Source organism: Rhinolophus sinicus, linkage group LG12, assembly GCF_036562045.2.
Source record: "Rhinolophus sinicus isolate RSC01 linkage group LG12, ASM3656204v1, whole genome shotgun sequence".
NCBI lineage: Eukaryota > Metazoa > Chordata > Mammalia > Chiroptera > Rhinolophidae > Rhinolophus > Rhinolophus sinicus.
In genome coordinates this window covers 9,912,020-9,933,211 of record NC_133761.1, presented here as the reverse complement: position 1 = coordinate 9,933,211, position 21,192 = coordinate 9,912,020, and the positions used below count along the sequence as shown (strand labels likewise).

General features: G+C 41.7%; 1 long non-coding RNA gene across 3 annotated transcripts in view; it reads right to left on the bottom strand.

The window, feature by feature from the left end:
* The window catches only part of LOC141567877 (uncharacterized), a 29,351-nt gene that overhangs the window by 782 nt on the left and 7,377 nt on the right, over window positions 1-21,192 (bottom strand). The window contains exons 2-5 of one of the 3 annotated variants that reach the window (XR_012490819.1): window positions 17,607-17,758; window positions 14,518-14,685; window positions 9,058-9,148; window positions 1,401-1,498 (exon numbers count right to left, since the gene is read on the bottom strand). This is a non-coding gene — a long non-coding RNA (uncharacterized LOC141567877). Of the gene's footprint in view, window positions 1-22; window positions 717-1,400; window positions 1,499-9,057; window positions 9,149-14,517; window positions 14,686-17,606; window positions 17,759-21,192 lie in introns of those variants that run through there. The other 2 variants (XR_012490820.1, XR_012490818.1) reach the window with 2 other exon arrangements.

The following is a 21,192-nucleotide window of genomic DNA, read 5'->3' as shown; positions in this document are numbered from 1 at the left end:
AAAAAAATGTTTTGCAAAACAATCTACAAATATGACAGATTATCATGTTTCTTGAGACTCCCCTTTTCAGTTCCAATCCAGTTTGCTCATTGTGTGTAAGATGGCATTTGTTTTTTCAAGAGATACCATTTCTGAGTAAAGTAGCAATTAGGAAACTAGATCCTGAGTCTGAACGTGCTCTGCTACATACAAGCTGGGTGCCCTGGGCCTCAGCTTCCTCATCTGTAAAATGGGGATAAATGGAATTTACCTTTCAGGCAGCTGGTGTGTGTGCAGCACTGAGAATGCTGCCTGTCACTTATTCTGGGACAGTGTTAGCTCTAGGAGGCCACATTTTGAGTCACTGCTTTGGTAATCCCTCAGATTTTTATTCCTATGAGTCTCACCATGAAGACTGCTCTTCACGACTCCACAACTTCTCATCACACAGCTGACACTGAGCTGCAACTTGGACATTCACCCCTCCTCTGGCGTTGCTATAGGATGTGAATGCCAGTGCGGGTGAGGGGGGTTGGAGGGAGGGTCTGCCTTGGCCTTTGTCCAACAAGATTTAATTCCATAGGTGGCACTAGAATGTTCAGTTCTCAGTCACATGGCCCCAGAGTACGGGCATGGGCCAGGAGCCATACTAAAGTTGTGGCGGCCCCAGTAGAATCCAATCTAGACAAGGACTTTTCTCTGAGTCTTTCACGCACGGAACCCTCAAGATCCAGGCCCTGAAAAAGCAAGTCAGCTGTTTGCATCTTGGGACTTCTGTCTCTGACTCTCCGCAGCTTTTCAGAGAACTATGCGTTTAAATGGACTATACAGACACTTACTTCTGGCCTTTGCCTTGTCTCTAGAGAAGACTACATTGTTCTTATAAGTTTTCACCTCTGCGTGGAATTCCCTCCTGCCTTTCTCCCACATCTACCCGCTTTGTCCCATCACTACCCTCGCTGCCTCTGCTCGCATGTCCTGCCTGGTTTCTACTTCATCACGTTTAGGGAATTACTACAGTTAGCCCCTCCTGTAGGAAGCCCCCTGCTGTCTTCCTCCTGCCTTTGCCCCTTCCTCCCACCAGGTGGGTTAGGGTCTCTTCTTCCTGGCCTCCCTACTATCCTGCACATACCTCTACCATAGCAGTTTCTACACATTCTGTGTCCAGGTGTCTTGTCCGTGAGACCATGTGCTTTAGCATCAGGGTCACTGTGACTGGATCGTACTCACTTTCAACGTCCAGTGACTACCAGTTGCTCAGGAAATGTTTACTGAATGAATGACTGATGACTAAATAACTGTTTCCTCTAGTGTCCTTTACATAGCAGACTTCCCCACCCCAATTCCCCATCCTCAGTCCCTGGTTATCCCCACGCATCCCGGATTCCCTTGCAGCGTTCTTCCTCTGCATGCATCTCTACTTTCAGCCATCTCCTTGCTTGTTAGGCTGCTCTATTTTTAGAAAAATTCTTTCAGCAGAAACTTCAGTCCAAGCATCTTCCAGTTTTAGGGAGTAGCTCTGCCATCAGGAACAAAACGAACTTACTACTGTCTTCTTTGTAAAATAATCTTCCCCATACTTAAGACAATTATTTGTCCTTTTTCACTTTTTTTTCACCTCTGGAAAAATTTCTCATTCCCTCCATTGTATATCCATTCACTCACTTAATAATTTATTCATTTAATCAATAACTCATTCGTTCATCCATCTCTTTGCTCACTCACTCAATCGGTCTTTCACTGTATGAATATTTTGAGATTCTGTGATGCCCCGGGTCCTTTCCCAGAATTGAAGGTGTGATGGTGAACAAGCGAGCTACGAATCCCAGCCTTCCCGTCTGTGTTTAGTTTGATGAGAGGGACATCTCAATATGGAGTGATAAGTGCTTTCATTAGAGAAATACAGGGTGATGCCAGGACACAGGGTGGCACCTAACCCAGATTGGAGGAGGCAGGGAATGCCTCCCACTGGGAATAACATCTAAGCTGAAGCTAAGTAGGGGTCAAGAGAATCAATAAAGGGGCAGGGAGAGTGTTTCAAGCAGAGGCCACAACGAGTGGTAAGATTAGGGTGAGTGTGGGGGAATGGGACGTGAGAGAGAATAATGGAGCGTTTCAACAACCAAAAGAAGAGGGATAACTTGCAGTGCAGAAGGAGCATGAATGTCATAGCATGGAGGGCTCTGAGCTGTGTCAAAGAATTTAGATTTTATCCTAACTGAAACAAATATCCATGAAGTGTTTGAAGAAGAGGAATAAAGTGGCTAAGATTTTATTATACAAATACAACTTGTTCCCTCTATGCTTTCCATTTCATTTCCTGACTACTCCTTTCTGGATCTCTCAAGTTTAGATGTGCCAAAAATTGTCACAATTTCTAATGAAGAACCCAAGCAAAAAAAAAAAAAAAAAATGAGTTAAGGGAACTGAGACCAAATGTCCCTGTTTAGCAATTGAAGCACATTTTTCTAAGGATGTGCTTTCTGACCTCATGGAAAGTATCTGAGGCTCTCGCTCTGGTCCTGGAAAAGAAGGCACCTGTTTCAAGGAATGTCCAGCCCCTTCTAACTTGGCAGCTGCCCCTCCAAGCTTGTGACATTAGGCATGTCACAGAGTGAAGAGGCTGATGATGACAGTTTGGTCAATCCATGTGACTATTTTCATCAGCTTTATTTCTGCAGTGTGCTGTGCCCACAGAGGGGACACAAGATAACTTTATAATTCCTTGACCATATTAAGATACAGTTACACCCAGGGCCTTAAAGGCAAGAATATGATTGAAATGTCAAATGGGGACCTGCTGACCTAACTTGTATATCCCTCAAAACCAATCTCTTGCTATCACCTGTGTCCTCTGGGTGAGGTTTCTAAACAGATATAACTTTCAAATAGGGAAGCTCATGACCCTCTGGTCATCAGGACAATTATGGAATGATTGCCAAAGGAGTAGAGAGATGAGCTGGCTTTTCTCTGGATAAAATCTATCAATGCCACAAAACTGCCCAATTGCAGTTGGTCCAGGACGCACATTACATTTCCCCTGCAGGATTACTCTCTTGTCTGACCTTCCCCTCTCTGCTTTCCTTCCCTCCTGTGCACCACCTCTTTACTCACCACTGACCTCCTACCCCTGAGGTCCAGCCCCATGATATCCTTTGCTTTTCCTTCCACAATCTGATCTCTCTGGCCTCCACGTTTTTTGATTCAGTCTGTTGTCTCTTTTTTGAGTCCTCTCCAGCATGAGTAGGAAAATATTGTTCTTCACTGGAAAACTGCACATTGTTTAAATCACACCCTTCCAGATTATATGCATCTAGTCTTTTGTTGTCCTGGAGCCATTTTATAGCTCTGTGAAATAACAGTAATGCATATAATTTTTGTCTACAAATGTAAATTCCAGTGGAGGTGTCAATGGCTTGCCTTCCCCATTGTGGAAAAGGCCAGTTATAACTGTTTGCCCATTCATTTCTATATTTCTGATCTATAAATGTATATATTTTTTTCTTTTTTGGATTCTCCCTTGAACTCATAATACGTCACCAGTTTCCTCATTAATGAGTTAAATCTTTAACACTTGTTCTTATATATGTTAGTATGAGAGTCCTGATTTTTCCCTTGTTTGAAAATTATCTTTAAATAGATGATAAAAAGAGAAAGGGTGGGGCTGACCCGGTGGCTCAGGTGGTTGGAGTGCTGTGCTCCTAATGCCGAGGTCGCGGGTTCGATTCCCACGTGGGCCATTGAGCTGCGCCCTCTACAGCTAAACTTGTGAACAACGGCTCTCCCTGGAGCTAAGCTGCGGTGAGCAGCCGGAGGTTGGTATGAGCTGCCGTGGGCTGCTGTGGGCTACTGTGTGCTGCCAGGAGTGGCCGATAACCAGCGTGAGTGGCCGGCAGCCAGCATGAGTGGCCGAACTAGTCTAAGAAACAATGGCTTGAACCGGAGTAGGGGTGTGGGGGAAGAGAAAGGGACAAACAGTAAGTGCTGAGTTCCTACTACAATCCAGCGGGGGCAAGATGCCAGGCCGTAGGATTGTATTTCTCCTGAGACCACCACATTACAACCATAGGGATTGTTATAAATTGCAGATTCTTAGGCACTCCAAGATAAGGGTCACGAATTTGCATTTTAGCAAGTCAATGTTCAGGAGAGTTAAAGAACCATGTGACTAATGATTAAAACGTATAAAGACTCTGCCATACTTAAAACTACATGGAGAGATAGACTAATTTAGGGGTAAAATGTAGAACGACTGGTGAGAGCTAAGACTGATGTATAAATTGCAAAATTAACTGGAAATGTGTGTGTAAAGCAAATCCAAGTAAACCAAGCAACATTTCCTATGAGAGATAATGGTAAACAGAAACGTTAGGAGAATGTCACATAGCCCAGTCCTTGCTCCCGATAAGACATTTTATATCATTCTAGCCTAGACTGGTATAGAAATTTACATTAGTAAATAAAATTAATTATATGTTTACTTTTAAGGACAGTAAATAGACCAATATGCTTTGTATGAATTGATTAATACAGCAGACATGGCTTGAGTATCTTCACTGGGGATACGACATTAAGAAGGGCTCTTTAATTTTAGTGTTTCTGTTGCTTTCTTAGATAGGAGCAGGGACAACATAAAACCCTCTACATGAGACTGAAATTGTTGGCAATACCTTTAAGGCTATAATGTTATCATTTGACAAGATTTACCCCCAAAACACTGTGGTGCTAACCAGTGTGCTTTGCTCACAGCATTTGTTGTCTTCCCAGATGTAATGTCAGAAACCCGTAATCCAAGAAATTTCTAAATGGAAAGTATGAGCTTACAGAAACCACATACAGGAAGAAGTGTTAAGACAGTGCATCGGTGATAACAATACATGATACCTGAGAGCACAAAATCAAGAACAACAGTGGTTGCCAGGGAAGCTCAGAAAAGAGAAATCAGTAAGGCAGGTGTGGAGTCGAGTAGCTTCCTGGGGAGTGGAAGGCTTCCTGGAATTTATGAAATGCTAAAGTCTAAGGAGAGTTCGCATGGGTGGGATGTCAGCTTGGGAAGCTTTCCCTATAAGAGACATTGTATACAAATCCAGAAGTGAGCCTGAGCTGTCTGCTGTAGAAAAGTGTTAGTTAGCAAAAACCGCCCCATAAGTATGAAAGACAAATACCCTTTCACTGCACATCACCTGCCTGCGAGCTAGATGCCAGGTGCAGGATCTCCTACGGTAGACACATACCCCACTGCTAGATCTTTCTTAGCGAGCTGGGCAGAGGGAGAAAAGCTTCACCCCAAATACCAGTTGCCTCCAAACATCTGGATGTTTGGTGTCATGTATTCTAAACAGCTGGTGTAATAAAGCGGTTTTTACTCTCCACCTGGATGCTGGTTATCAAGTCCATCATTAACTTCTGGGAGTTCCAGATCCTCAGGAGAGAAGTGAGCGGATACTCCTGCTGCCGGCAGAAGCAGCTTCTGTGTGAGCCCCAACTGGCCACACGCCTATATTTAATCGGAAGTGACATAGCCCTTGGGGTTTCCTGTGGATTGAGTCTACCGAGCTGGAAGGTTTCATTTTGACTGTTCCACTTCCTCCCTATGGAGAGTTCATCAAATTTCTCCATTAGCCACAGAAGGACTTTTCACGTAATATGCCCCACTTAGTTGCTAAGGGGACCCTCGTAGCATGACTGACATGCATTCCTGATAGACCAGGCTTTGTAAATGCTGATAATTAAAATTGTTTTAACACTACACTGAAGAATAGGTTTTCTACTCATGCAGATGTTTGCCAGTGGGTACATTTTACCCTTTGAAGGCATTGACTACATTCAGAGTAATCCTCATTTTTCCTTTATGATGACAAATCTCTGCATCTTTCTTTCTCCCCGTAACTGGGGTCTCCTGCCCCCAAATGTAGGCACGTCCCTGACAATCTCAGAGCCATTCTGGACCAGAGGCAAAGTCATGGCGCTTTTTTCTTCTATCTGTGTGCATCTCCTTTTCAGGATCAAATTATTAATCCTTTCCCTCTCGTTCTTGAGAGTAACTTTGTACCGGTCCGAGTCCTTTTGCTTGCTGAGCTCAATAATCTCAGACTACGGCTCTTCCACTCTCAGCACTCTCAAAGATATTTTTTGTCATTACACCTTTTTCCTGCTTGCTTTTATCTCCTTTTGTAGGCATTTCATCTTCCCAACTAGATTGAGCAATCCTTGAGACCACAGATCTTAATTTGTATATCTTTCCTTCCTCTTCCCACCAGGCAGGATGTGTCCATTTAACAGACCCATTGGATTTTAATGGGTTCATATGTGGGGAGAAGCAGAGAGGTGAGGGACTGTCACCCAGCCTGCAGAGGTTGTGACTGTCTCATTCAACATCATCTCCTTAGGATATAGCACGTAGTCTTGCAAATAACAAGTGTGAATGAAAAAATACTGAATGGACAAATTAATATAAAATAAAAGTTTCTTAGGCACTACCTTTAGACAAATCTGGGTTTATGTGGTGGGCAGAATCACGGCCCCCCAAAACTCCTCCATCTTAATCCCCAGCTCCTGAACGTCAGTTTGCATGACAGAAGGATTTTACATATGTGATTAAGTCCAAAATCTTGAGATGGGGAGATTATCTGAATTATCCCGGTGGACCCAATGTAATCACAAGGGTCCTTTTAAGTGCGAGGCAGGCAGGAAAGTCAGATTAAAAAATAGGAGATGTGCTAACAAAAGGAAAGGTTGGAGTGATGGAATTGCTGGCCTTGACGATGGCAAAGGGCCACAGGCTAAAGAATGCAAGCAGCCTCTAGAGGTGGGAAAAAGCAGGGGACCTGATTGTCCCCTCCTACCTCCAGAAAGAATGCAGCCAATACCTTCATTTTAGCCCAGTGAGGCCCGTTGCAGACTTCTGCCATCCAGCACCATAAGGGAATAAAACTGTGTTGTTTGAAGCCACTGAATTCGTGGTAATCTGCTCCAGTGGCCACAGAAAATGAATACGGATCACATTCTAGTTCAATTAGTATCTCTCCGAATTGTCCAGACCGCAGATTTCTATTGTGTAAAAAGGCTGAAAATCATACTGTCACAGCTTAGCACATGTGGGCAGAGTACTGGTTTATTACAGTGATTGGCATTTGCCTAGGCTCTAAATGGATGGGAGGATAAAGTGCTTAGTTATATTTCTGATAAAAAGTACGTTCTTCAAAACACAGGAGTTAGATCCTGAGAACCTACTAAGTAGGTGCATCGGCAAGGCGCTAGATAATTTAATTTCAGGAACCTAAGGAGAGTGGCGTGAAGAACTGAGCGGGCTAATAAATCAGTGAAACTCTTTATGAATAAATATTTAATTTACTAATACACAACATAATAAGGATGTCATAAATAAGATAATGTTAGCATTTTACACATTTTAAATGTGCAATAGTAAATCCTTCAATATTCACGGGCAGTTAGAATTCATTGTTACTAGAAACTCTTTAGGAAAGAACTTCTACTTTGTTTCAAATATGTCCTCAGCTTCATTGAGGTGATAGGAACATACTGGGATGCTTGCTTTCCTGTTTTTCCTGGAGGCTAGGCCTCATCTCTGCATATTGGATCTGAAAAATGCAACAGTGCTTAGGGACCCTCAACACTCCCTCCCCCCAAAACCTCCCTGAAGCCGGCCCCTCCCTAACAGCACCTCTTACACCTACTCCAGTTCTAAACTTACTGCAATTCTAAAACTGGGTTCTCATTTTCCTCATCCGCATTGCCTTTCTCAAAGCTTCCCCCCAAAAGCCTCTTTACTATACTGCCACTACTTTATTTCCTACTCTGGCTCTGTCTTTTTCTATCTATAATAGGCATCACAAAATTCACATTTGCTGGAACCAAAATTTTTGTGGTTGGCGAAAAATATACAGATGTAAATTCTTGTATAATGAGATTCTGTGTAAGGAAAACTCAATTGGGGAGGGAACGTCATGCGGGATAAATGGCAGCTCCCTTCCTGCTCCCCCTGTCCTCAGGCCAGCCTTCCAGCAGAGGTCCTGCCGGCTCACTGTAGCTACCTGTCTGCTCTGGGAACTGAGACCCAATATTGTCGTGTTTCAATTAAACTGCCCCTCACCACATGGACGAGTGGCTTAAAAATCTTCACGTAAAGAAACTGCAAAATGCTAATACTGCAAGTACCGGACCTCAACAAGAAAGTAGCAGAGCTGGACCTCCCCTAATTCTACTACAAGGTTTTCATGACCCACCTTTTGAAGGAAGAGCAAGCATGAGCCCATCAGATCTGACAGGAAGTTGGCCCCAACAATGATGTTATCAATAAGTCTATTTGAAATATGGGCTTACACCCACTAACATTAGCTATGAATCTCACCTCAAGTGTATCTGTGCCATGAGGTATTAGTGAATAACAGACCAAGCCATCACAACGAGCAAGGCATTCAGTGAGCAAGTCGGAAGAAATGAGAACACATGTTGACAAGGTTTTTTTTTTGTTTGTTTGTTTTCCAGGAATGTTTAAAATCACCCATTACTCATTTCATCGTTTCATAAAAATTTTAGTAAATTTAGTGATTTAGAAGATTACATTTAATTTCTTGATTTTTAGAAGATAAAACGTCATATATTTCTGTGGTACAGTGAAAAAGGCTGAGATAATAGATGGAAAAGAAGATGGTAACAAGCCAAATGTATTCTTTTGTCAACAAATACCAGTGATGCTCTACATAGACAGCATTGCTGAATATTTATTTAAAGAAATACACATTCAAGCAATTACAAAACAGAATGTCGTACAGCAAAATGAAAATACAGATGTTTCTAACATGTTTCTGTTTATAGCACTTTCTAGATTCCCATTTAATATTAAAGCAGGCATTAAAAAATTGTTGTGTGTGTAAGCCAGGAAGCAAAGATACCCTCACACACATAGTTGACTTAATACATACAGTGTTGTATAGAAAAAGTTTATAAATATAACCATTGTCGGAGCAGGTGCTCTCATTAGAAGCACAGGAGCGGGGCGGGGTGAGGGGTATGTTGTTAAGTTTGCAGAAGGCACCGCACTTAAAAGTTACTTACTGCGAAAGTCATAGACAAGCTATTGGATCCAAGTTGAGATGAGAAGCATAAATAACGCTGTATCGCATGCAATTAATGCAGTCAATGTCTCCTAAACAAGAATGAATAAGTAACATTTTTGCAATATTTCCAGGAGATGGGAAATGGCTACAGAAATCTTTTCTATACCACAGATTTTATTGTGGAAGTTATCTCACAGCAGCATTTAAAAAGGGGCTACAGGACAATAAAGAGAGATTTGCATTTCTCTTTTACAACACGGCCGATGTTTTAAATTTGCTGACTCTCTCTGTAATGAGAGGTGACTATCAGTAGGCAGCAGATATATTTGTAAAAATAAACTCACTTGATCTGTCCCTGCTACGAAAAAGTGGCATTTCGCATTGAAACAACTGCTCTCAAAAGAAAGTCATATTATGAAGAGAACATTTTGAAAATACATCTTTGGAAATATTTGCTTTGCTATGTGATTTATTTATTTATTGGGTCAAAAAGGCCTAATTGGACTAATTTATCTTGTAAAGCACAGATCAGGCATTACCCTATAGTTAAACAACTCCAATCATCCTCTGAGTTAGGTAACCCTTTTCTCAATTTCTGTCCTACAACATATGCTGTTGTGCTTATGACATGGTATTAGAGTATGTTAGTTATACGTGTATCTCCTCCATTAGATTGTGATTTTATTGGGATCAGGAACTAAGCCATTGTCCTACTGAAAATGAGAACAGAATTCTTCAAAGATATTCTGTAAAAATTTGGTAATTGAATTAAAAGACAAACACAAAATGGACCAAGACACTGAAATAATTGGCCAATATAATAATAATAACAATTAATATTAACAACAATGATTGTGATGAATTATCACTACAATGGTGAATGCTTGAACTATTTTATGTTTCCTATGTCCCAGGCATTGATCAAAGCATTTTGTACGTATTTTCTTATTTTATATTTACTACAATCTTATTGGAAAGGACTGTTATTAGCCCTAGTTTATAGATGTGATAAAGGAACCAGTTAGTTGTGTGAGATACAATCCAGGTGGTCTGTTCACAGAGCCCAGATTCTGTGAAATGGGGAAAAATAAAGTTTGGCATCAATATCAAAAGGAGAATTGCAAACTTATACAATATTTAGGACCAATAATAGAATGACAGTTACATACTAAGGACAATTGGTATAATGCAAATTATTCTGCCTTAAACATATGGGAACTTATGTCCCATGAGGTTACAGATTTTGTCTTCTCAGTCTGTATTCTCAATGAAATAGTATTGGCTCATTAGACTATTTGTACAATAGTCTCTATTCTGTTATTGTAGAATAAGTAAATGAACACATGAATGAATAGTATGGGTCAGGGACGTCGTATAGTTGGTTATCTCACATCGTATCGCGACAAACCGACTAGTAGTCCTGATACAAAGCCTAGAAAACATCGGCTCAGAAAGGTGCAGTTTTCCCCAGGGTCAGCAGCAAGTGACATGGCTCTTCCCTTCTCCCAGTTCACACTGCCCCTCAGGCTGTGGCTCTCAGTCCGCTTTATTTCAGATGGAGACGGACACGCTGCGGTGGAGTGCAGCCAGAACAGTGCAGCCAAAACATTGAGTAGCCCAATCACCACGTCACATGAGGAGCAGCTGAAGGGAGTAGGAACATTTGGCCTGAAGTAAAGGAGACTCGGGGAGATGCGATCACAATCTCAAAAAAAATATTTCAAGTGTCAAGTGGAAAGGGGATTAAGCTGCAGTAGTGTAGCTCTGGAGGGCAAATCTAGGAGTGCTGGGGGAAAGTGAAAGGGAGACAGATGTCAGATCAAAGGAAGAACTGTCTAGTATTTGAAGATGTGCTATCATGGGAAAGACCATCTTGTAAGATTCAGATGACCAATGGCCAGGAAGTTTCCGGGGCAGCACCTACAGGAGGTGGTAGGTAGAACTCGCCCACTGCCTGTCTCACAGACTTGATCTGATGAAATAAGATCAAGTGGGGCTGAGGGAGGTCACCTTGCCATGTCTGAGGTGGCATGGTTAATAATTACACTTAAAAATTAATAAGAGCAGCTTATTACTGTTTCTCACTCTTTTTTCCAAATCATCAGCATCTATGTGATTGCCTCAACTATGAAATGGTAATAGTAATAATAGTACCTTTCTCGTGGTGTCGTTGAGAGGAGTCCATGAGATTATATCTATAAAGGGCGGACAATGATGCCTAACACATAGCCAGCATATCATTTTTCCTGCAATTTTGATAATAATAATAATAATAATAATAATAATAATAATAATTACATACCACGTATGGGACTCCTCCTGTGCGTTACACATGGTATTTCAGGTAGGCCTCACTGTCTCCCAGATGTGGACAATTAACATCCTTATTTAATAGGTAAGAAAACTGAGACTGTACCCAGCATCCCGTGCTGTTATTATTCATCTAGTCTTTATCTCTAAACAATAATTCATGACCAATTATGATAATTTATGACAAAACAGCTCCGTGAAACTTCTTCTAGGTGAGAAACCTGATATTGAGCAAACCAAACACCCATTTAGCCCTGGGGCCGCTGCCTGGGTCCCGGCTATCTGGGTCCCTCTTCCCCACCAGTCTTGAGAACAAAGGCCCAGGGAAATGCCCCTTTGCCAACGGGGGTTTGGTAAGAAAGGAAAGCACAGCACTTTTTCCTCCTCGCTGTGGGGTTCAGGTGTGTGTGCATCATTAGGAGAGAGCAAAACTGAAGGTACAGGTACACCCCTCCAGGTAGCTAGGGGACTTTGCAGAAGAAAGGGAGGTGGGTGACAGGGTTCAATCGGAGGCACTGAAAGCCAGGCCCCGGGGTTCCTCCAACCTGCTTTCTAACCGCAACACTGCCACTTAGACAAGTCATTTAACTTCTTCAAGCTTATTCCTTTCATTTATAAAATGGGGGTGATAATGCTTACTCAGGGATGCAAAGGAATTGAAAGATATAACGTGTAATTAAGCAGCTGTTGCCATGTCTGTCTGGGACCCCAGGCAAGTCAGCCTCCTTCCTGTTCATTTCTGCCCTTGGTGGTTTTTATCATCACACCTTCCATCAACATTCACGTCCCACCTCCAATATCAAAGAGCAGAGCGATGCCTCATCTGCCCTCATAGCTTGGAACTTCAACCCAAAGCAAGTACTGCTAGCATCTCTCAAAACAACCCAGAACGTTAGGATTTGAATGGAACCATAAGAAGCCTCACCGACAGCCAGTGCCAGGTGATTCAATAGTCACTATCGAAGCTCACAAAGGATAAAACGAAACTGCTTGAAATCCCACCCTGCCAGCTCCCCTCCTTTGAAATGATGACGTTTACACCTGATAGAAACACTGGGAGTTTCAATCTTTCCCCGAGGGTAAGGTTTGGTCTAGGGATGTGGTGTGCTATGAGGTCTTGGGAATTGGAGAGGATCAGCCCACAGGACTAAAATATCAAACTGCTAGGACCACCACAGAAAAATTAGTCACCTCAGGACTTTACCCAGGATGGGTCTGAGGTGGAACGTGTTGACTGTGCAGTGCCACCAGAATTTAACGAGCTACCCTATTTCCCTGAAAATAAGAGCTAGTGGGACCATCAGCTCTAATGTGTCTTTTGGAACAAAAATTAATATAAGACCTGGTTATATTATATTATTATATTATATTATATTATATTATATTATATTATATTATATTATATTATATTATACCCGATCTTATAGTAAAATAAGACTGAGTCTTATATAAATTTTTGCTCCAAAAGACGCATTAGAGCTGATGGTCTGGCTAGGTCTTATTTTCGGGGAAACACAGTACTTCATCACATCCTGGAGCCTTGGAAAACAAATGTCACAAACTCTCATTAAACTGTCAAACACTTTTCCAGAATTTCCTCTCCTATTATAGCTGATTATGAACACACACACACATGCACACACCCCCCCACACACACAAATATCTTGATAAGTTACTAGAAAAGGCAGAAAAACATCTGACAGTTTAATGACATTTGGGTGAAAGAAAATTCTGTATTTTAATGTTTTCTAGGCAGTAAAATAACTCATAAAGTTCCTGAGACTCATTCAGCTTGGCTATATTTCTTAAAATATTTTCATAAACGTTGAAGAGCAAATCCCATTACCGGGCACTAAAAAGGTTGCAGTCGAGTAGATCAGCCATTCTGCCCACATTCACTCAGCTCAGCATTCGCCCCGCTGGGTCTGACCAGCGACCAATGGTCCTCAGACTGAGCTGTGTCCCATGGCTGGCATTGCTCAGTGAGGCGAGGCTTTCTGCATACACAGGGCTGGCCTTAAGGTACATTAAGCTGACAGCAGGTGGCCTGCAGAGGTGATTGTAGCCTGTCCTTTTCAAAGACATCTGAAGAAGTGTGGATCAGTGCATGGATGCGATACAGTGTAGGGAAGAAAGTTCTTGTCAATGATGACACGAAAGCCCAAAGAGGGACTCAACAAATCAATGTGCAGGGGATGTTTTAGAGAAAAACATAAAAGCATCAGATAAGTAACGTGTAGTACATAACTTCCTTTTTTTAATTTTCTTAAATTCATTAGGGTGACATTGGTGAATAACATATAAGTTTCAAGTGTGTAATTCTACAACACATCTTCTGTATACAAGGCCTGATAATTAAGTTTGTGAAATTGTTGCACCGATGTTGCTAACCTTTTTTGATATCAGAGGGATGATTTATTATGAATTTGTACCAATTGGACAAACAGTTAACCAAGTTTACTATTTGGAAGTGCTGAAAGGCTGTGTGAAAAAGTTAGACGACCTGAGCTTTTTGCCAACAATTCATGGCTCTTGCATCATGACAATGCACCAGCTCACACGGCACTGTCTGGGAGGGAGTTTTCAGCCAGTAAACAAATTACTGTATTGGAACACCCTCCCTACTCACCTGATCTGGCCCCCAATGACTTCTTTCTTTACCCAAAGACAAAGGAAATATTGAAAGGAAGACATTTTGATGACATTCAGGACATCAGGGGTAATAGGACAACAACTCTGATGGCCATTCCAGAAAAAGAATTCCAAAATTGCTTTGAAGGGTGGACTAGGTGCTGGCATTGGTGCAGTTTCCCAATGGGAATCCTTCGAAGGTGACTGCAGTTACATTCATCCATGAGGCATATAGCACTTTTTCTAGAGTGAGTTCACGAACTTAATTGTCAGACCTCGTAGTGCATTGTGTGTTCATCACCAAAAGTCAAATCTCCTTCCATCAACGTATGTTTGACCCCCTTTCCCCTTTTCTACCCTTCCACCCCTCTTTCCCTCTGGTAACCATCATACTGTTATCTGTGTCTGTGAGTTTTTGTTAGTATGTCTTGTTCATTTGTTGCTTTCAGTTTTATACCCCACATATGAGTGAAATCTTATGGTTCTTGAATTTTCCCATCTTACTTATTTCACTTACCTTAATATTCTCAGGATCCATCCATAGTGTTACAAATGGCATAATTTCATCTTTTCTTATGGCTGAGTAATATTCCATTGTATACGTATATGTACCACATCTTCTCTATCCAGTCATCTATCAAAGGATGCTTTGGTCATTTCCATGTCTTGGCCACTGTGAATAATGCTGCAATGAACATAGGGGTACATATGTCTTTACAGATAAATGTTTCCAAATTTTTCAGGTAAATACCCAGAAGAGGGATTGCTGGGTCCTATGGTTATTCTGTTCTTAATTTTTTGAGGGAACTCCATACTCTTTTCCACAGTGGCTGTACCAGTTTACAATACCACCAGCAGTGTATGAGGGCTCCTTTTTCTCCACAACCTCTCCAACAATTATTATTTGTTATGTTGATAATAGCCATTCTAACAGGTCTAAGGTGGTATCTCATTGTGCTTTTAATTTGCATTTCCCTAATAGCTAATGATGTTGGGCATTTTTAAAAATATCTGTTGACTGTTTGTTTGTCTCCTTGTGAGAAATGTCTGTTCCGGTCCTCTGCCCATTTCTAATTGGATAGTTTGTTTTTTGTTGTTGTTGTTGAGTTGCATGAATTCTTTACATATTTTGAATATTAGCCTCTTATCAGAGGTGTTGTTTGCAAATATCTCCTCCCGTTTGTTTGGTTGCCTTTTTGTTTTCTTTAACTTCTAAGGTGATTTTAAGTCCTAAGAGTCTGGGATTCTGAGGGGGTGAAAGAAATAAAGTGTGCTGCAATGTGGCTTGTTCCGAGCCCTGAATCCACCGAGCTTGAGAGTCGCATGGAACAATCTCCAATATATGTACGGTGCATGTGCTTGAGAAATGGCTTTCGCATGTATTCGGAGATGTGATACAATTAAAATATGAACTAGGCATGAAAATGATCTGCACTTCAGAGGAGATGGAGGATCAAAGGCTGAAAAATTGCTCCACAATACAATATACAGATGATTAGAATTGTATACTTGAAACCTATATATGTTTACTAACCAATGTGACTCCAATACATTTAATAAAAAAAAATTTTTTAAATTACTCCAAACCACTCAGTTTATGAATGTCAGAGCTAGGATAGCTCACTGGAGTATAAATCCTGTGATCTTCCTGTTGGTTTTTCTAGAGCCATTAGGAGGCAAAATATCAATGGACATAATCACAGGCTGGACGTGGGAGAACTTTGAGTGTTCAAAGACACCTCCGAGGTTCTGAGCCACTGTACATGGGGGATTGGTGACAATACTGAGAGAACTAGGAAAGGCAGTGGAGAGACTGTTTTGTTTAGAAATTGTTGATGTTTGAGCTGCTTATGTTTGAAGATGTCTGTGATCGTTGAAAGAACAAAATCCAAAAAACAATGATAAAGTAATAACAGCTAACATTTAATACTTGCTAGACAACTATTGTGGGTTTGTGTGTGTGTGTGTGTGTGTGTGTGTGAACTATCAACTCTAACAATAAGCACTGACTGGGGAAACAGAGGCACAGAGAAGTTAAACAACTGGTCCGAGGCCAGGAATTGAACCCCCGAGTCTGGCTGCAGAGTTCACTTTCAGTCATTACACTGTGGTCAAAGGAGGTTTAGAGGACTTGCATAGAAATCTATAGTCACACGATTTGGGGCACCTGCCATACCTGGGTAGGTAAGGGAAGTGTTTTCAGAAGAGGTAAAGCTTGAGTAAGAAAGTTAAGAAACTCCTTTTCACATACTGGTATTTGATCTTGTTTGACCACTGCGTTTTTTTCTCATAAAAAAATAAGGTGAAAGAAAAAGAAAATGAGAACTAGCTCTGTACAGGTGTGTGACGGAGCTCAGGTCCCAGTAAATCCTCGCTGTAGTTGTCATTTTTATCTGCTCACAGGACTGGCTTGACTAGTTGGACTTAAGGACCAATCACTTCAGCCAAGTCACACAACAACGCTGTGTGTTTGCTCATCTTTCAAATCGGTTTTCTAACTGTTCACAAACCGGATTTTAGCAGAATGAAGCCCTCAGCAAAGCTGGTTGTCTTTACAGACGTAGTCAGGTCAAAAGTAGATGGAGAGTATCCTGGTTTCACTTGTAATCGACTGTTAGCCCAGAACTCTGTCTGGTACGATTCTTAATGGTGTTTGCTGAAGACAATGTCTGCAGGCATTTGCTATTAGAAACATGAAACACCATCTTACAGTACGGAGAGGTTAGACTGAGGCAGAGTGATGCGGATGGAAGGTTCCTGAAAGCATTGTGGGAAACATTCCTTGGATGTGTTCTTGGGCAAGGAGTTGATTTATTAATATTGGAAGGGTGCATGAGAGAAAGGAAGTAAGAGGTTATGAGAGAATGACCCTCCTGCATGGTGGTGGGAGAATTCTTGTAGTGTGTATGTTAGCATTGCCGTGTCATGAAGGTCTTCTGCTTTCCTGGGTCCGTGCTGTCCAGCATGGTAGCTACTGGTCATCTGTGGCTCCTGAGCACTTGAAATGTGGCTGGTCTCAATGGAGATATGCTATCAGTGTGAAGCACAAACTGGATTTCAGACGTCGTACGCAAAAATATAACATCAAATATCAAGGATTCATATTTGATTGCATATTGAAATGGGAAACATTTGGATATATTGATTTAAATAAAATATGTTATTAAAATTAATTTTTACCTGGGTCTTATTAGGTGTTGAATGTAGCAACTAGACAATTTAAAATTCATATGTGGCTCACGTTCTATTTCTGTTGGGTGGCAACTGCCTTGAACGGTTCAATGGGCTGGACACGTCCCTGTTGGGATGGAGGAGTTGGTAATAGCGGTTGGCTTGAGAGTGGATGGGGCTGATAAGCTAGGTGGGTGGGTTATCACTGGGACTCAAAGGATGTCTGACAGAATTATATGCTCCCTGACTGCAGAAAACCCATCCTGGGGAAAATAAGTTAGGAAAAGGTTTTGCAGTCATGGGAGGAAAGTCTTCTGCATCTAGCTAGAGACAGGGCATAACAAATCTATAACTGGATTCGTGGAGGCTAGAGGCAGAGAGGGAGCTAGGAATCAGTGATCCCTGAGAAACAAGAACTGGACAAAATGCTCGTACCAGCACTGGGCTCAGGATGGTTTCCTTCAATACCATAACCTGCTCTTTGGAAAGATACGTAACTGGACACTTCTTGTACTCTCTGCATTCAGTTCTTTTATGTTCTTCCTCTGTAAATATTTTTCTTCATTTCACTGAACCTCATGTTTGCCCTGGGAACACAGAGAATTTTTGCACAAACTTAGCCAAAATATTAAAGGGACCATGACATCATTCCAAGAAACAGATGTACTGATATGTATTGGGGGATTTTTTAAATGTTTGAGAGGATGAAACTCCCATGACACCAGAAAAAAGTGTCTTTATTGTTCTCTGAACCCGTTATACCTACCACAGTGCTGGAACGCAGTAGGTATTCAGTAGTCATCTAATGCATGAATTAATGCCTCGAGAGGAAACTGATACTGAAGAGGACAGAGTCAGATCAGCTGCCCCTCCTTAGCAGAAACTACTTGGTATAATTCTTGGAAGATTTTGCTTTACAGAAATTAAACCACATACTGGAGTGAAAACTGGGTTTTCCACAAATAATGGAGGAAGTGATTCTAATAAAACAACAATTACAGCTACCATCAATGGAAGAGAGTTCCCACGAGCCAGGGATAAGGGCTTTGTGTGTATTATCTCATTATATCTACATCAAAGAATTAACTATGACCTATGTAACATTCAATCTCATTTTATAGATGAGGCGACTGGGATGTAAAGAAGTCAAAGAATCAGCCAGAATTTATAGTTAGCAAGGGTGGAGCTGGAATTTGAATTCAGACATTCTGACTCCAGAGTCCATTCTCCCAATCGTTATGCCAGAATTGTATTTCAATTAAGTAGCATCCATACACTGAAATATGCATCATGTCTCTTTGGTGAAGGCTTCGCTCTTTGTGTGGATGTGTGGGTGAGAACATGTAAGTGTGCTGTCACTGATGGAAGAGGTGTCTTTCCCTGCCCTGGTCCGTTCCAGCAAGATCTGAATATTTGATTGGGCTCAGCGGTCGGAAGATCTTCTCAATAATTTACCTGTTTGTTTTAATTACATTAAAAAGTAGTTACTTTCAACACGGTTGCATGTGTAAGTGTTAAATTGAGCTTTCAGATTATGAGATTCCATAACTAGAGCTAATATTTCTGGTTCTAAATTGCTAATGTACAACTGCTATTACTACTCTTAGTATTAGTACTAAAGATGTGTGTGTGTGTAGTAACTACTAATACTACTACTACTACACACACACACACACACACACACACATCATTAAGTTCAAAGAGCTTTCTCAGGACTGCTCACCATACACCTACAACATGTCATCTAGAAAACTGTCAATCCTATTCAAACAAGAGCACATAGAGATACCAAGCGCTGCCTTTATCTTTAGCTACTTTTTTTATTATATGCAACGCTGTTCTTTCCAGTGCTATATATTTATTTTAAAAAGTTGTAAAAACAATGTAAATGTCAAATAAGAGGAATAAGAATTAAGCACATTACATTAATTCCATGAAGTAGCACATTACTCTCTAATAAAATTGTAAGGAAAAAGAGGTTATGGATAAGTGCAAAGAAGCGATGATTAAAAGTTAAGTGAAAAAAAAATAGGACATAACCATATTTGAATTAGGGTTTCCATTCTGTATAGCAGTATTTATAGAAGGAAGGCTATATACTGAAATAGTAACAGTGTATCTATCTGGATGCCTAAATTAGAGATCTCTTTCCTCTCTCTATATTTATACTTTCCAAGTTTTCTTGTATACACACACATTTGTTTATGTGTGTGTGTGTGTGTGTAAAATTTTTATGACTGCAAAAAATGTGGATGGGACTGTCTACATGAGATGGTGTGATTTGAAAAGACCATCCTGAGGAGGTAACATTTGCACTGAAATTATATGAAAGAAAAGGGCCCAGTCATCAAAAGAACATTCTAGATAGAAGAATAGCAAACCCTTTAGGGACTGACAGGTGACCAAGTAACTGGGCCATAGGGACTGAGAGTGGGGGCGTGGCACGTGAGGAGGTTGCAATGGGTGGCAGGCGCCAAACCATGTAAGAGTCAGGAGAATGACGTGGACTACACTTCTGCAAACATGAAGTGTTGGAGTTGTCAGCAGTTCATTTCACCCTTTCCAAGAGAAGTGTATTGGTCATGCTTAGGATGAGTAAGATGTCCAAGGTGAACCCAGGGGCAAATTCTGAAGTGTTCTAACACTAATGCTACAGTTATCGGTCATCTCAGAAGCAAAATAAAAATGTGCTAAGGGCCTGTATGGTTAAACTAAGGTATAGTCTCTCTCTCTCTCTCTCTCTCTCTCTCTCTCTCTCTCTCCCTCTCTCCCTCTCTCTCTCTCTCTCTCAAGAGGTTGATGCTACCACAAGAATTTGGCCATGATTTTGCTTGTCACGTTGCCTGGTATGCATATGGGTTACTCTGTAAAGGCAAAGCCATTGGTCCAAGTTCATGCTGGAGTCCCGAGGGCCAGAATTGAACATGAAATAGTCGGTGTTGATCTTTGGGCAAAACACAAAGGAGAACTGGTAGCCAAGTCCTGAGAGAGAGAGGGATGAGGACGCAAGCACTCCCAAGCCCAGGGGAGCAGGTAGAGAGGACATGAGGAAGGAGATCCGAAGGGCAGGACCGAGACCAGAGAGCAGAGAAGAGGGAGCACGCTGCTCTGAGGAGAGCAGGGAGGAGAGCGCCCCAGGAACAGGATTCAGGAGGTGGGAACATTTGCACCACACACGTGACCACACCTGTGGACAGAAAGGGCTTTGTGATGGGGGTACATAGTAGGGCTCTCTGGAGAAGCAGAGGATGCCTATGACAGCAGAACTAAGTTTATAATTCACCTGGGGAGCAACAGGGGATGAAGAGCAGGCCCAGACTACTTTTCACGTCCGCATGCGCTCAAGACCTTCCTTCAGCGTTTTGCAGGTAGACAGTGAATTGGCAAAAGGGCCACACACGGAGAGCCAGCCGACACTTCTCTCACGTTTCCAATTAGATGCCAAGACACCCAAAGATACCCCAGAGGTCCCCACGGGGAGTGAGGGGGAAGTAACCAGGCAGAACCCTGAACCTCTGCCCAGTCTAAACCGGGCAGCTCTGCTCTTCTCTGAGTCACAGAGATGTGGGAGATTTGGAAATAGGCTTCTAATGAGAAATAGCATTTGAAAGCCGTTGGCTTATGGAAAGGAAGAACACCTCTGTTTTTCCCTCTTGTTAGCCAATTCAAACCAAGACATTTGGGAGTAGCAAGAAGCAAGACAGGATTCCTGGGGAGATGTTTCACATGTAGCCTAAATACAGATAATCGAATTGGTGTCTTTGGAAGGGGGAGCGTCCCCTCAGCAGTAACCACCTTGATCACCAGATGGTCGTCGTGTGTCTCCTGGGCAGCTAGGGCCCCCATAGGAAGTGAAGTCCACTATTGTGTAACTGGAGGAATCGTTGTGGTCATTTTCTCTACTATCTTCCCTTCAACTAGCCTATCCTAGGCAAGATCCTGCCCTTCCTTCCACTTCCGACATTTATGAAGTGAAATTCCCATCTGGCAGCTGCTCACAATAAAGATTGACTAGAAGCTT